The sequence below is a fragment of the Helianthus annuus genome, chromosome 14 (assembly GCF_002127325.2).
Source record: "Helianthus annuus cultivar XRQ/B chromosome 14, HanXRQr2.0-SUNRISE, whole genome shotgun sequence".
NCBI lineage: Eukaryota > Viridiplantae > Streptophyta > Magnoliopsida > Asterales > Asteraceae > Helianthus > Helianthus annuus.
Genome location: NC_035446.2, coordinates 271078 through 288443, shown reverse-complemented (window position 1 = coordinate 288443; position 17366 = coordinate 271078). Strand labels below are relative to the sequence as shown.

Here is a 17366-nt window from a genome sequence, read left to right as displayed (position 1 = left end):
GTTATTGAGAAAAAGAGCTTGAAAAATGACAACACCAAAGTAAAAACTGAACCCGTAAAAAAGGTGGTAATTAAAAATGATAAATTTTACAAACTGGTCGCAACAACTCAACAAACATGGAAGCCGAAAGTTGCCGAAATGAGAGCAAATGGTTCAAACCAAAGGTTTCTGAAATGGAAAAACAATCATCTTCTACCAAATCGGTAAAGATGAATGTTCCTTTGGATCTTCATGAAAAGCTTGTAAAGGAAAAATCAGTTTCTGAAAAGAAAAGGATTCCATTATCTGAACAAGTTTGGAAACCAAAAAGTGAGAAGAAAATTTCAAATTCTGAGGTGAAAAAGTCTGAAAAATCAATTACGGTTGATTATGATGCAAATTTTCCACCTCTCAAGGCTGAAAATTTCAAAATTCAAATTGCAAGAGTCAAAGTTACACCTAAGGCTGATGAGGCATGGGTGGACTCGATGTTTGACTAAACAATTTGAATTGCCGGAGCTTCCTTGATCGCGAAGCATGAATCGGCATCCTAAATTGAAATGTTCTAATCATGATGATTTATATGCAGGATCTTCCACAACTTGTTTCAAGATGGATCATGGATAGTGGAGCTTCCATACATATGACAGGGAAGACTGCATTGTTGTACGATGTGAGGAATATAAATGGAGGATATGTTGGATTCGCAAGCAATCAAGGTGGTCGTATAGTTGGTGAAGGAACGTTATCCAATGGGATTGTAACGTTTGAAAGAGTCAATTACATTGCTGAGCTAGAAAACAACCTACTAAGTATTTCTCAAATCTGTGACAGAAAGTACACCACTCACTTCACTGACAAAGAATGTTTGATACTAAAACCGGGATTTGTTGTACCCGAGGAGTGGGTCATCATGAGGGCACCAAGAGTCAACGACCTGTATGTATTGGATATGAGCATAGCAACGACAACAACGGGTTAGGCTCACTGTTTTGTGTCAAGAGCAACTGAGAAGGAGTCAAGATTGTGGCACCGAAAGATGGGGCATATACATCTTCGAAAAATGAATCACATGGTGCACAATGATCTGGTTACAGGAGTTCACATCAAAGGTTTTCATCTAGAAGGAGAGTGTATAAGTTGCATTAAAGGTAAACAGAAGAAAAAGTCGCACCCCAAAAAGCAAGTCAATTCAGTTTCACGACCGCTGGAAAGACTTCACATGGATTTATTTGGTCCTGTGAATGTCAAAAGCATTACAGGAGATTACTATTGCTTGGTCGTCACTGATGATTATTCTAGATTTTCTTGGGTATCTTTCTTGAAGTCAAAGGATGAAATGTTTGAGAGTCTGATGGCGATATTCAAAAAGATTGAGAACTTGTACCAGAGGCGTATCCGAAGAATTAGAAGTAATAATGATACTGAATTCAAAAACAATAAGATGGAAGAATTTTGTGAAGAAAGAGGTATACTGCATGAGTTTAGTGCTCCGTACACTCCGCAGCAGAATGGTGTAGCAGAACGCAAAAACCGGACACTAATCGAGACAGCCAGAACTATGCTCACAGATTCAAAACTTCCAATAAATTTTTGGGCTGAAGTTGTTTCTGCCGCATGCTATACTCTCAATAGAGTACTCACTGTCAAGAAATTCAACAAAACATGTTTTGAATTGATCAATAACCGCAAGCCTAACTTGAAGTATCTTGAACCGTTCGGGTCACCCTGTACGGTGATAGAACCTTTTGGAAAATTTGGTCCGAAGTGCATTGAGGGTATATTTGTTGGATATGCAAGTCCTTTGCGTCGTGTTTTCGTGCCAAGCGAAAAGCGGATTATTGAAGCTGCAAATGTTGAATGCCAAGGTAATACGATGCCGCCTCAGAACCCAGGAGATTCATGGCGTTACCACTACGGCTGTAATGCCCTGCTTCTTCGTACGTTCCTTAATTAGAAAGTTCGTCTTGTAATTCTATTTTTGGAAACTTGTATTTCTTGAAATCGTATTTCGTTTCGTATCATTGTAAACCGAGACTTCGATCGTAATAAAATTTATTATTTTGTACGAGTTATACTTCGTTTATTTTTACATGCTTAAACATTTTATACAGTTGTTACATACTCGTACCCTTGTAAACACATGCGTAACTTACAGTCAATTTGTGATTCTAGACATCCTATACGTATAAACACTTGATTCTACGATCACAATACACAACCTATACTTCATACAAACTTATTCAATTTCATGTTTTAAACATTAATATATATATATATATATATATATATATATATATAGGGTAAGGTTCATGCGAGAACCACCCTTATTGCGAGAACCGCGAGAACCAATGTGAACACAAAATAAAATCTAAAAAAAATCAAAAAAGCACTCAAAAATTTTTTTTTATTTTTTTTAATATTTTTTAACAAAAAATCGCTATATTTCGTTCCATAAAAAAAAAAAAAAAACTTTTTTTTTTCGAGTAACAGTTATCCATGCACATGTGCATATATATCATTACTTCAACAAATTCGGTAATACATTATCAGGAATAGACAATTGCACTTTAATTTACAATACCATTAGTAATACACTACTTTTTACATTACCAATATTCAAAATGCACATGTGCATAATTAGGTATAACCATGATATAACGTGTTTTGGTACAAAAAGTTTGTGATTTTGAATGGAGAAGTAGACCCATATACATGTTTTTTGGTTAGTTATATCTAGTGGTTGATGGTTTGGTTATAGTTGTCAATTTTTTATGTAATATGTTGATTGGATGGTATAACTGGTGTTTACATACATGTAATAAAGTGAAAATATTGTTAATGGTATTGTATTATGGATGGTAGGAGGTAATGGTATTGTATTATGGATGGTAGGAGGTAATGGTAGTGTATTATGGATGGTATGATAGATGAAAGGGAAAGTGTATTCAAAGTGGTGTACCAAAACAACTTATTTCATGTTGATACATATAATGCACATGTGCATTTCTAATATTGGTAATGTAAAAAGTAGTGTATTACATATGGTAGTGTAAATGAAAGTGCAATTGTATAATATATGTAATGAATTACGGAATTTGTCAAAGAAATGACAGAAATGCACATGTGCATGCTTGTGTATTATGGATGGAATGATAGATGAAAGAGAAAGTAGTGTACCAAAACACCTTATTTCCTGTTGATACATATAGATGCACATGTGCATTTCTAACATTGGTAATGTAAAAGATAGTGTATTACACGTAATAGTGTAAATGAAAGTGCAATTGACTATTATTTGTAATGAATTACGGAATTTGACAAAGAAACGACACATATGCACATGTGCATGGATAACTGGTGCTCGAATTTTTTTTTTTTTTTTTTTTTTGAAAAAATTTTTTTTATTAACAAAATATAGCGATTTTTTCAAAAAAAATAGTAAAAAAATAAAAAAAAAAATTTTTGGGTGTTTTTTAGATTTTTTTAGGAATTACTGTTTGTGTTCACACTGGTTCTCGCGGTTCTCGCAATAAGGGGTGGTTCCTAACGGATCTTTGTCCTATATATATATATATATATATATACTAGTCGTTTACCCGCGCGATGCGGCGGGAAACATCACTTAGGTTGGTAAGTTTAGGGCTATGTACGGGGCGGTTCGGTTTTGAGCCATAACCAAAACCAAATTCGCGATACAACGGAAAACACAACACTTGTTAGTAATTCTAAGGGTGTGCATGAGAAGGTTCAGTTTAGGTGGGTCATAACTAAATTCTAAATTTTCGGTTAAGGTACTCTCGTAATCCAATATGTTACACTACAAAATAAAATTTTTAAAATTTCGGTAAAATAAATACTACAAAGAGAAAAGGGGACACCCCTTTCCCCATTGAAGTTTCGGCCATGATACTGTATAGCTCTTCTATATAGGAAACAAACAAAATCTTGTACAAACGCATCTATGATTTAATGATATAAAATAAATTCTATACAAACACATCTGTGAGTAATTTTTTTACTTCTCGTGTATGCCAAAATTTCGGTACCCGTTTTTTGTGAATTTTGGTACTGATTGGTATCGAGCTCATCCATACCGTCTTCAACCCACTTATCACAGTTCCATGAATCATTTTCTCTATGTATATGATTTTCTTCTATCTCCAACTTATATTATTAGATTTAGAGTTTTGTATTTTTAATTAATTTATTATTAAAATTGTTATGTACATCTACATATCAGCCTAAACCATTCCCCAAACACTCATCCAGTTATCATCAAAACCAAAAACAATTGTTGACCAAGTTACTAAACGTATAAGTGTCATTGGCAGAGTGGACATATTACATCATTGTACTCGTTTTCTGTTAGATTTTCGATAGTGTCATTTTCCGTTGATTCTAATTAAATATATTTAATTTAATTTAAAACAATACTAAATGGGAAGACAATACAAAGATTGTAACGTTCCTTGTTTTCAAATGTGTGGTTTAGTTGGGTTACACATGACTAACGTATGAAATTCTTTTGATTTTGAATATGTGGCTAACCATCATAAAATTATGTGTCAACTAAGGTGGTTTAACTATGTAGTAATGTGCCCAGGTTTCAGCAGGATATATATTGTAGGTCGGTTAGTGGACCCGCAAAACACTTCCTTGTGAAATCTTATGTAAATAATTAGTGTATTATATATGTGATTACAGAACACTCAATAAAAACAACTTGGAAGGTTGAACGCATTATAAACAGACTTTGGCCGTTTTCTAATCCATATGACAGAGACCCGTTTTAGCTATATTTCAGTTATTTGACCCGTTTGACATGAAACCGAATCCAAATCAAACCGTTCAGACATTTAGTAGTAACTGGGGTAAAAATGATGCCTTGAGCTTAAAAGCTACGTACACCAGTGTATGCAAGTGGTAACGCATATAAGTCCATTCAGACAACTGTAGATTAACAACTTAAATAGCAATTTGGTTCAATACTTACGAATGGGTCATTTCAGGTTATATATTATCTCTAACGGGTCACCACTTACAACTAATAAAAGTAGATTGAAAGGGAAACGGGTCAAAAGGATTAAAGACTCATGTTTAAAGCTGGACAACTAAAAAGTCGGACTTAAACACGCGTTTCAACCAATGAATAAAATACTTACCTAAATATTTAGCGGCACTCATTTAACCAATTATAAACTTGTAAAGACTTAGGAAATCCCATTTCTTTAAGGGGGAGATCTGAGGAAACAATTGGCAGTAAACATAATAAATTAATCTACACATAAACAAATAGGTTGAAATTGCCACATGAGACATGCCCAAATATGGTCAACCTAACCAATGCTACCTTTGCAGCCGCAAAGAAAGTGGAGTAAAAGGAACTAAGAATATCATACTGAACAAATAGACCTTGACCTTCAATTATAATATTGAGTTTTTATTGGTTGGAGTAAACAAAGGAAATTCACCCAATCTCGATTTCAACGTCTCAACCCAAACAACAAATCCAGTATGTTCAAAAACTCTTTCATGACTTAAAAGTCAAAACTCAACTGATACAAATCCAGTAGGTTTTAAGCACCAAACAATTAACACAGATACAAACAAAACAATTCAGTTTTTGAACCAAACAAAGTCTGATCCAAAATCCACCCTACAAAATGCAAGTTACGTATCCTCCAAAATTATAAAATTAGGAAAAACTTAAAATGGAAGCCCCAAGATTTCAAATAAGGTAAAATCTGAACAGAAGTTATATATATCATTGGGAAAAGCTAGAACGTCATACTCTGGTCACCCAAATACCTGCCGGAATCCTATTGCATCACGGCCGTTGATTTTCATATCCACCTCTGCTGCCTTCAGATCCACCATAATTTCTGTGTCCGTTGTCATCGAATAACCTGAAAATCTCAATAGGATATTGAAATAAAAACCCTTGCCTTCAGATCCACCATAACTAAAGTTCCACACATTGTGTGTCTCTTGTTTTTTGACTAAACAAACCACCCAAAATCCGTTATTTTCAATCGACCCAGCCATCAGATCTCAAATTTTAAAATTAAGGGTTTTTTTTCTTTTCATCTTTTCATTAATTTGATTTATAAAACTACAGAAGAGACAAGTTTCATGTTGCGTAACTCACAGAAAGTTTAAGAGTTTCAAACGATATCACGATGGATAACATGCTTCTCATGACAGTATGTTAATGCATGCATAAGACTGGCAATGTACTACATTCAGAAAAATGTAAACAAATTAAAAAGCATCACCGTAATTGATACTATTAGTTTCCATTTAAATACTAATTCTATTATATGGCATATGCATCTATACTATCACATGAATTTTTTTACCTCATTTACCAAAAAATGAAAGCATTTTAGAAGTTCTAAACCGAATGAAAGCATATTATGAGACCTAAAGGGAATGCAAGCATGCATATAAGCTCTATATTGAAATAGATTTAGATAGAATGGATATAAATTATAAAAACATCACCTTGATTCATATTAGGAGTTGTTGGTAAAAGAGAGGTAATCGAGGTAATTGCAAAGTATTTTATTAATAACCGAGAACCAGCTTATATAGTGCAGGTTACAGCAGACTCAAAGACTCAAACAAACAAACACTCCTAACAACCTTCTACTAACAATCCGTGTTATCCAAAATGACCACAAAAGATTCACTAACTTATTTGACTGACTCTGCGCGGGATTGTAACGGCTACACTTGCATGAAGCCATTCCAAACCTGTTCAATATATCCTTAGCATATTGCTTTTGAGACAAGTAAATGCCATCTGATCTTTGCTGTACTTCTAGTCCCATAAAGTATGTTAGCTTCCCAATGTCTGTCATTTCGAACTCAGTGACCATTTTTTGTTTTAATTCAAGCAAAATTTTTGTAGAAGAACTGGTATAGATCATATCATCAACATAAAGACATATGATGATAATATAAGCACCATTTCCATGTTTTGCATAGACTGTCGGCTTGGAAACCGGTGCCTTTGGAGCCGTGCGAACGTAACTAAATCCCAAACCTCTGCCAGATGGATCACCTTGATTCATATTAAGTGAAAAAGCATTCGACCCATATCTTTTTAATTGAAAAAGCAATCGACCCGTATCTTTTTAATCAAAAAAGCATTTGACCCGCTTCTTTTTAAGCGAAAAAGCATTCGACCCGCTTCTTTATAAGCGAAATGGCATTCGACCTGTTTCTTTTTAAGCAAGAAAGCATTTGACCCGCTTCTTCTTAAGCGAAAAAATCATTCAACCCGTTTCTTTTTAAGCAAAAAAGGTTTCTACCCGCTTCTTTTTTAGCGGTAAAGCATTCGACCCGTTTCTTTTTAAGCGAAAAAGTATTCGACCCGCTTCTTTATAAGCGAAATGGCATTCGACCTGTTTCTTTTTAAGCAAGAAAGCATTTGACCCGCTTCTTCTTAAGCGAAAAAATCATTCGACCCGTTTCTTTTTAAGCAAAAAAGGTTTCTACCCGCTTCTTTTTTAGCGGTAAAGCATTCGACCCGTTTCTTTTTAAGCGAAAAAGTATTCGACCCGCTTCTTTTTAAGTGAAAAGGCATTCTACCTGCTTCTTTTTAACTGAAACCTCTATTAATTCAAGCCAGTCATGCAACACATTAATTAAACTCTCTAGAAAAACCTCCTTTTACAGTAACATATGCTATTTAGATATGAGATTCTACCTCTTTTTAGGCAGGACACAAGAGACAAAGCTTCCCCTTGTTTTATCTTGTATGAAATTTGTTTTTATGTATATCACCCAACTTCAACATAACCTGAAACCACAAGCCATAAACTTAAGTCAATACTTATCACAAAGCTAGTGGAAAATAACAACAGTTTGAACAGTGTATTGTAAAGCAGTTCATTGTGCAACTATGGTATTATTAATCATGGGAAAACGGAATTAATGTAGCAATGTGTATCACCTTAGGCCTAAAATATTCATGAACCTGAAACGTTGTCATTGGGCAGAATCCATATTTATGTCCAGTAGCTCTGACAAATTATAGAAACCCCTAAAAATAAAGAACACAAATGATGAATTAAATACGTGTCTGAAACAAAATATGATATGAATGATTAACACCTTTGCACATGATAAACCCATGACCAATTGTGTGAGTTTTCATCAATCCTGATCTCAATTTCTCAATCTCCCATAAATTATCAACATCTCCTGTAAAAATAACAAACATAATTGTCTTACTTTCCAAGGCCAGACTCATTTGCCCATAGAAACGGTGTTAATTACACTTTTAAATATCAAATCTTGTACAGTTGGGGCCTAGCAGCACCTCCGCCTTCTACTTCTGAAAAAAAAAACAGCAACCAAAGTCCCCTATTTTAGCTGAAATTGAAGAAAATAAATGATTTACTGGTGTTGGTTCTTACCTTGTTGTTATAGAAAGCTTGTTTATGCCATATATCTCCGGAATCTCTACTTACCAAACCCTTGTTTTCCTAAACTTGAGCATGCAGTCGCGAATTCCAACCAAAACCTCATCAATAATCTAGTCATCGCCACCAGAATATGAAATCCAACTGTAACCATCTCCGTTTTTGTCGGAACCCTAGATCTTAACACCCTAATTGTCACTGCCGCTGTTCAACCTTGTAACCAAAACCAAAAAGAGAAAGCTAGTGATAAATTGTAAGATTAATCTTAACAAAGAATCAAAATTGGATGAAACTGTACCGAAAGTGAAATTTGAGAGGAGGTGACGGTGCCGAAAGTGCCACGTGCGAGAACAAACCTGCAAATCGGTGGGGATTTCTTCAAATCGGTGTTTATAAGCTGCGAAACGAATGGGATTTCTTCCATCATCGGTGTTCAACACAAAGAGGGAAAAAGCGTGAGATTTAGGAGAAAAGAGGAAAAAGCAAGAGAAAAGGAGAGAGAGGCGTGTAGATTAGATGAAGAAAAGATAGATCTGACAATGGGTGTTTGAATTTTGAAATCCCGCCCAACAGAGTTCTAGGTGTGTTGAAAAGGTATTTTCAACACATTTGTGCTTAAGATGTTTGTACAATGTGCTTTAAATGTTTGTACAATGGCAAATGACCATTCTTGCCCTTCCTATATGCTTATTAAAGTAGTATAGATATATATATATATATAATTGATAAATTAATTAATTATATATTAATGTTAATACTATATATTAATATTAATAGTCTACATTAATGATTATAGTAATATTATATGTTATAATAATACTAAAAATGATGTTGCAAAGAAATAAAGAATAAAAAAGAAGTTAGAATTGGATCCATGTGCAGCTAAAAAAAAAATCACGACAATTTGGTTTTATTTTTTTGTTGTTTCCATTATCCTTCACTTCTCATTATTATTTATTGTTATGTACACATATTAATAAATTAGCAACTACAATGAAGGGCCAAAATGAAGGTAGGAAATATATCCAGTTGGTTTTGGTCAGCTTCCTTTGGACGCCAAAACATATATGCAGCCATTTATTTTTCAGCCAACAACAGGTTGATTTTTGGCTCCATCTTCCCACCTAATTGCATTTAATAACCACCTAACCCAACCCTAATCCTTCCCTATAAAACCCAAGTGTTGTCCAAGCTCAAATCACTTTACAAACTCATCCAAATCACTCTCAAAGTCTCAAAATCGTAGCTGAAATCAGAAGTTCGGACAGATCCAGCAAGCTTCACTAAAGTGAGCATAACTCACTCAATACTTTTCCGATTTAGTCCATTCTTTTTCCAGAACGCTTGGCTTGACCTTGGCCTTGATTCTAGGGGTGTTTCACAGCAAACAAGTCCCTGGAACTCCGGCAAAAAGGCTTCAAAGTCCACTGTTTAAGTTTGTTTTCATTAATCTTTGTTTAGACATGAGTTTAACTCACTCAAACCTATGTCCTTATGCTTATAACCACTCCTATGGTTAGTTAGGCTTAAAAACAAGGTTGAGACATACAAAATCAGAGGATAATCCTCAAATACTTTCTGTTTTGTTTAGGGTTTTTAACCCACAAGTCATGTTCAAGCTTCAAGCTTGATGAAGGAGTGATTATGGATCAACTTGGGTTATCCGACATAGAATCCCCACATGATTTGATGATTTCTCATAGTATAGTTGTTCTTATTATTGTCTTAATATTGTTCAAGACCCTCCTTGTTTGTTTTTACATCAAGTGTAGTGGTGAACACATAAGAGGTGCCTAAATGGGAGCTTGTTCTTCCTACCTCCTACATGACTTCTATGACACATTTGAGGTACCTAAATGAAGATTAAATCTTCTACCTCATGCTTGAAATACTTGTAGTAAGAACTTATTAATATATCCTTCATAACTTAAATAATATTTATGTACATTCGAACCTTTGATGTTGAATTCATGTTCATTTGTCAAAGTAGTAGGACATCATCTAGGACCTAAACCTTGTTATGATTCTTATGAGTGTTCAACTCATGAAAACATTATTATAACCCTCGTGGTTACCAAGTGTCATACAAGTGTTATGTGTTGAAGATGATTATGTTGATATAATACTTTCATGTTGTTTTATTCCGAATCTCGACTCTAAGCACACTTGAACTTTAACCCTTATACATTCGGACTCTAAATCTCTACTCGTCAACAATTGGATAATCGGAAAGCATATGCAAACTTTGTGAGTATACTCGTATTCCCCCTTTTACTTTTATCACTTTTGGGGTGTAACATGTTTTATCTATCAACAAACTTACACATGAACATTTTGCTTAAACACATGAACATTCCTATAACATGCTTGTATACATGATGGCTTGATACTTTAAACTTGGGTGAAACTTATGTGTTGAATTTATCATTAACTTCGTACGAGCCAAACCGTGACATATGTAGCGCTATAGGATTAACGACCCGCCCTTTATCATCGGTAATGTCATGAGCATATTGCGTTTCCTTGGTTTGATATGTTAGACACATGCCATATTTAAGTGTTTATCTTGAATCACATGCTTGCTATGAGGAATTGTTTAAAACTTATCTTTTGTTATGTACGTACCAAACTTGTATACTCGCCTTTGCTTTTGCATTGAATTGTATTTTAAACATGTTACAGGTTGATGATGACGATGCTATGAAAAGAAGTAGCGTTGATGCCTAGATACACATATAGACGTTTAGGTTTAATATGTCGTATCAATTTTGCTTATGTTATCATGTATTTCTTTTGAAGTTGTTGTTACTTGAGTTTATGTAATGTTGACAATTGAAAGTTATGAAATGAAATGGGAATTATTTAATTATCGTCACAAATAGTGTTATGATGTCTCGAGCAATCTTCACACTTCGTCTCATCCCGATGTTTCCGCCATTGGTTGGGGTGCTTTAACCTAGTCTATAGTTCTAGAGCCTTATTCGTACGTTTTACTTGAAACTACTTGCATGCTATCTTATTTGCTTTTATTTATTCTCTTTTGATCTTGTAAGCATATGTGTCACTTATGTGTTAACACTTAACATGCTATACTTATTTTTATTATGTGTTAATACTTGTTTCATCGTTTTATCCTTTATGTGTGTTCTTGACATAGTTTTTATGCGTTAATATTCGTTTCATCATTTCACTTTTATTGTGATATTCTTGACATGTTATACTTGTTTGTTTAATCTTTAATATACACTTTTCCTCACGCGTTTTACTCGATTATTCTAAATCCGACAACACACATATTACACAAACGAGACGAGTTCACCAAAATAGGCGTGAAACCCATAATTTGGTGAACAACTCTCAATCCATCCACTTTCCTTTTCTCTTACACGAAATTCACCATCAAGTTAGGAGTGAAATCCTCACCTTGATGGAGAAATTCAAATTTCAAGTTCTAGTGGACCCTCGTCATAGTGTTGAAATTAAATTTTGACCCGACGAGTACCAACCACACTTAGGATACGAAATCGTCAAGATAGGGGTGAAACCCGCACCTTGTCGGCTAGATCCACTCCTTGATTTTTTCATAAATCCCGCCAAGTCTCGAAATTTCGATTGATTTGGGAGATGTAGTAACCGGAAGGGTAAATACCGTTAACCGACTTGTCGGCGAGAGTATTTTACTTATTAGGCCAAAGCATGCTCCTCAAATTCAAGAGACTTTTCGACCACTTTGGTTAGTCAAAGTTCCGTTTTGGAACCATCCAAATTTTGATCAAACATGTGTTTCTATTATTTATTTTATACGATGCAATCTTTCAAATTTGAATTTACTTTCGATATTCTCTTTTTACACACCCAGCATATTGAATCTTTTCCATACATTTATACATATGCATGATTTCATATAATTTAAATTCATAATCCTTGTAACAACAAATGGAGACACATCATCGAGATAGGAGTGATTTCCTTACCTTGACGATTAGCTCCACTCCGTCTTTTCTTAAAAAAAAAAAACGACCTCACCAACGAGTTAGGGGTGATTCCTTTACCTAGGTGATCGTTACCAAAATGTCTCTTCAAAATATCTTGTTATGCAAACCCGATCATATGTTATACCTAAATTGTTTATCATTATTCAAAATACCTACTTATACAGATTTCAAAATACATTATGCTTAACCAATGAGTACTTTATATCCTCTTACTTATGCAAACTATATTCTACCTTTCAAACTAAGCTCAATCTAATTTTGATTCGATAAACTCAACGTTTCGTTTAAACAACTATACATGCATATCATCATACACGTTTTAGTCGTTGCAACGCGACAAATTCAGATATATCATTCGTATTTATATGCTCAATCTTTTGAGCACTTTTACATGCTTACCTTTGTTATATGTCAATAAATACTATATACGCAATCCTTAGTATTCGTACTCACACTCATATTCATAATAATACGTTTTATGCTCATACTTATAATCATATTCATACTTATACTCATGCGTTTTATGCTTATACTTATACTTATACTCATACGTTCCATGCTTATACTTATATTCATAAGTTTTATGCTTATACGTATATTCATACTACTCATACATTCGTACCCGTACGCGAGTGGAATCCGAGGGATTCGCTTGCGTGGGTCCCTTACATACTTAAGCATGGATTTGCTTATATACTATATTCTTATACGTACACATTCTTATTTTTTTATGTATACCCTGATTCATACATAACTGGTACAAGCTATGCAAATCATGCGATGATCAAAATAATCGCGGGTGCACACGGGATTATAGTGATTGGCTCATGAGAACCATACAGTGTACTACTGTGTATGGTAAGACACGGAACGTAACATGACACCGAACACGAAACGAACGTAGTATGGTCAAAACATGGTGGATACGCCGCTGGTACTTCCTATATATAAGTGTTTTCACCATGTTACCAAACTTTCGTAAAACGTGTCATGAGAAATTCAGTGTTTTGCAGACCTTTTGGACCTAATTCAAACTTTAAACAACTCGCAAACGCATTATATCCGATTATCCACGACGAGAATTCATTCTTAACACGCTACTTTCATCTATCCCACACTTATGCTATTCTCATGCTTGCATTCTTTAAGAGTCAACCGTTCACTTCTATACCCATATTATCCTCCATTATCCTTTTCTTTCATACCAACCTCGTTCACAATCAAGCTTGTTTAAACATTCGAATCCTAACTTACCTCCTTACCTTTAAAACCGTCTTTCTATTCTGTATTCTTGTGTAAACATATTTAGTAGGCCATTAATACTTTATTTAAAATACCAAATTTTCTAGTTCCACTCGAAAGGTAATTTTTACGAATACGTGGTTTTATACTACCCACAAAACTTCCTATATAACCTACCTCACTCGTATTGATTACAAACTATTTTATAAAGGCCTCCTTCGTAAATACAATACATTTGTAAAACAACTCCAAATTTAGCTATTCAAAATCATTTTTTTATCTATACACGTTTCACCCATGCTTATGGCTCAAAACCATTTTAGCCAAACAAATCTTCTTACAAAGCTATCTTGCTATTCTCCCAAAAAAAAAAAATCGTACCTTTCACAACATTTCAAAATTTCCAAGTCTAGGTTTTAAATAATCATTTTCTACCAAAACTCTTTCAAGTCTTCCTCTTGAATAAATTTCGGGACGAAATTTCCTAAAGTAGGGGAGACTGTAACGCCCTGCTTCTTCGTACGTTCCTTAATTAGAAAGTTCGTCTTGTAATTCTATTTTTGGAAACTTGTATTTCTTGAAATCGTATTTCGTTTCGTATCATTGTAAACCGAGACTTCGATCGTAATAAAATTTATTATTTTGTACGAATTATACTTCGTTTATTTTTACATGCTTAAACATTTTATACAGATGTTACATACTCGTACCCTTGTAAACACATGCGTAACTTAGAGTCAATTTGTGATTCTAGACATCCTATACGTACAAACACTTGATTCTACGATCACAATACACAACCTATACTTCATACAAACTTATTCAATTTCATGTTTTAAACATTAATATATATATATATATATATATATATAAAATTGATAAATTAATTAATTATATATTAATGTTAATACTATATATTAATATTAATACTCTACATTAATGATTATAGTAATATTATATGTTATAATAATACTAAAAATGATGTTGCAAAGAAATAAAGAATAAAAAAGAAGTTAGAATTGGATCCATGTGCAGCTAAAAAAAAATCACTACAATTTGGTTTTATTTTTTTGTTGTTTCCATTATCCTTCACTTCTCATTATTATTTATTGTTATGTACACATATTAATAAATTAGCAACTACAATGAAGGGCCAAAATGAATGTAGGAAATATATCCAGTTGGTTTCGGTCAGCTTCCTTTGGACGCCAAAACACATATGCAGCCATTTATTTTTCAGCCAACAACAGGTTGATTTTTGGCTCCATCTTCCCACCTAATTGCATTTAATACCCACCTAACCCAACCCTAATCCTTCCCTATAAAACCCAAGTGTTGTCCAAGCTCAAATCACTTTACAAACTCATCCAAATCACTCTCAAAGTCTCAAAATCGTAGCTGAAATCAGAAGTTCGGACAGATCCAGCAAGCTTCACTAAAGTGAGCATAACTTACTCAATACTTGTCCGATTTAGTCCATTCTTTTTCCAGAACGCTTGGCTTGACCTTGGCCTTGATTCTAGGGGTGTTTCACAGCAAACAAGTCCCTGGAACTCTGGCAAAAAGGCTTCAAAGTCCACTGTTTAAGTTTGTTTTCATTAATCTTTGTTTAGACATGAGTTTAACTCACTCAAACCTATGTCCTTATGCTTATAACCACTCCTATGGGTAGTTAGGCTTAAAAACAAGGTTGAGACATACAAAATCAGAGGATAATCCTCAAATACTTTCTGTCCTTGATTTAAATAATCAAGCAAAGTACATGGGGTGGTCACAATGTGACCGAATTCGGTTGGGGGGGGGGGTAATCCGGTTAGAATTTAACTAAGTGTTAAATTAGTTAAGTTAAGTGATTAGAAGGTTAACTCGGTTACTAGTGTGTTATGCATTATAGCGGGTGTTAGGGTATTCAGGGACCCTAACTGGCTCAGAAAAAGGAAAACAATGTTGTTGGCAATATTTTCATGTTCCGGGTATAGTCCGGTTGTTCGGTTGGATAGTGATCCGTTAAAGTGCTTAACAAAGCTTTAAAGTGTCGTTATTACTATTTTTAGTGACACAACTTATTCCCGACACTTTGGAAAGTGTCTAGTAACATTTTCTCATGTTTTTGGCACTTTATTAGTTAGCTAAATGCTGGATTTTTAATTAAAGTGCTGAATTTTGTACTTAGAGTACGTTTTAGGCACATCCGGTTACTGTAACTTATTCCTAGTGACGCAGTTCTACAACTCTCATATCCCTACACTCACTACTAGTGTAGTAAACTATCTCTGGCCCATACAGGCCTTAGAGGCAGTACCTGCCTGGTGCTAGTTATGACAGCACGTTCAATAGGTTATCCGTTTATTTTGCTACTGTGCTTTTGTGCATCATGTTTGTCACTAGAGTTCTGTAAGCAAATCATGGAGTGACAGCGAATAAAGTATGATGCAAGTATGTACATGTATCAGTATTCAAGTAGCAGTTTATCCATAATTGTAAGCAAGCACAGTAATTAAGCAGTAATTAGTTATTAATTAAGTCGTACGGATACCTGGTTTAGTGAGGGTTGTCACATTCTCCCTCAGTTAGAAAAATTTCGTCCCGAAATTTTAAGTTCTGCTTCTAGATGCAGGGTTCTTGGGAAATAGGTGGGGGTACTTCTCTTTCATCCGGTCCTCACGCTCCCAGGTGTATTCAGGACCATGTCTGCATTCCAACGAACCTTGACGAGCTTGACACTGCTCCGGCGGGTCTTGTTTACTTTCTAATCCGTAACCTCAATAGGTTCTTCAACGAAATGGAGCGTGTCGTCAACATGAATTTCGTCGGTGGGAATGACAACGGTATCTTGAGTTGGACTTCTCTTCAACTTTGATACATGAAATGTATCGTGAACACCATTCAGTTCGGCAGGTAGGTCCAACTTGTATGCTACTAACCCAATTCATTCCAAAATTCTGAACGGACCAATATACCGCGGGTCCAACTTTCCACACTTCCCGAAGCGTGCCACACCCTTCCAGGGTGATACCTTCAACAAAATCATATCACCTACCTCAAACTCTAGAGGTTTCCTTCTTCGATCCGCGTAACATTTCTGGCGATCACGAGCCACCTTGATGCGATCTCGGATCTGTGCAATCTTATCTGTGGTTTCCTGGACCATATCAGGACCAACCAATTGTCTATCACCTGCATCAGACCAACAAATCGGTGATCTGCACTTGCGGCCATATAGAGCTTCAAATGGCGCGGCACCAATACTGGTGTGGTAGCTGTCGTTGTATGAAAATTCGACCAATGGCAAATGCTTATCCCAGCTACCGCCCAAATCCATAACACATGCTCTCAGCATATCCTCCAATGTCTGAATAGTCCGTTCGCTTTGTCCGTCGGTCTGTGGGTGAAATGCAGTGCTCAGATTCAATTGCGAGCCAAAAGCTTCTTGGAAGGATTGCCAAATCCTTGATACGAACCTTCCGTCTCTATCAGAGATGATCGAGAGAGGTACTCCATGGCGCGTAACGATTTCTCTCATGTAAATTTCAGCCAACTTGCTCGTGTTATCCTTCTCCCTGATAGGTAAGAAGTGCGCAGATTTCGTTAGTCGGTCCACTATTACCCAAATAGTGTCATGACCTCTTGGCGTTCTTGGCAACTTTGTAATAAAATCCATGGAGATTTGTTCCCATTCCCACTTGGGAATCTCAGGTTGTTGCAGAAGTCCTGA

At 35.1% G+C, this 17366-nt stretch overlaps 1 long non-coding RNA gene across 10 annotated transcripts; it reads right to left on the bottom strand.

The window, feature by feature from the left end:
* Positions 1–5497: 5497 nt before the first annotated feature.
* LOC110907943 lies at positions 5498–9077 on the bottom strand. Of its 10 annotated transcripts, none has more exons than XR_004878590.1 (6): positions 8713–9063; positions 8409–8627; positions 7943–8326; positions 7697–7789; positions 6131–6218; positions 5498–5888 (listed from the first exon to the last, which is right to left on the bottom strand). It is a non-coding gene; the product is annotated as an uncharacterized LOC110907943 (long non-coding RNA). The 10 variants fall into 10 exon arrangements; XR_002574060.2 differs by lacking the exons at positions 5498–5888; positions 6131–6218 and having other exon boundaries at positions 6523–7789; positions 7943–8032; positions 8104–8193; positions 8269–8326; positions 8713–9047; XR_004878587.1 differs by lacking the exon at positions 6131–6218 and having other exon boundaries at positions 6679–7789; positions 8713–9077.
* Between the last annotated feature and the right edge of the window lie 8289 nt (positions 9078–17366).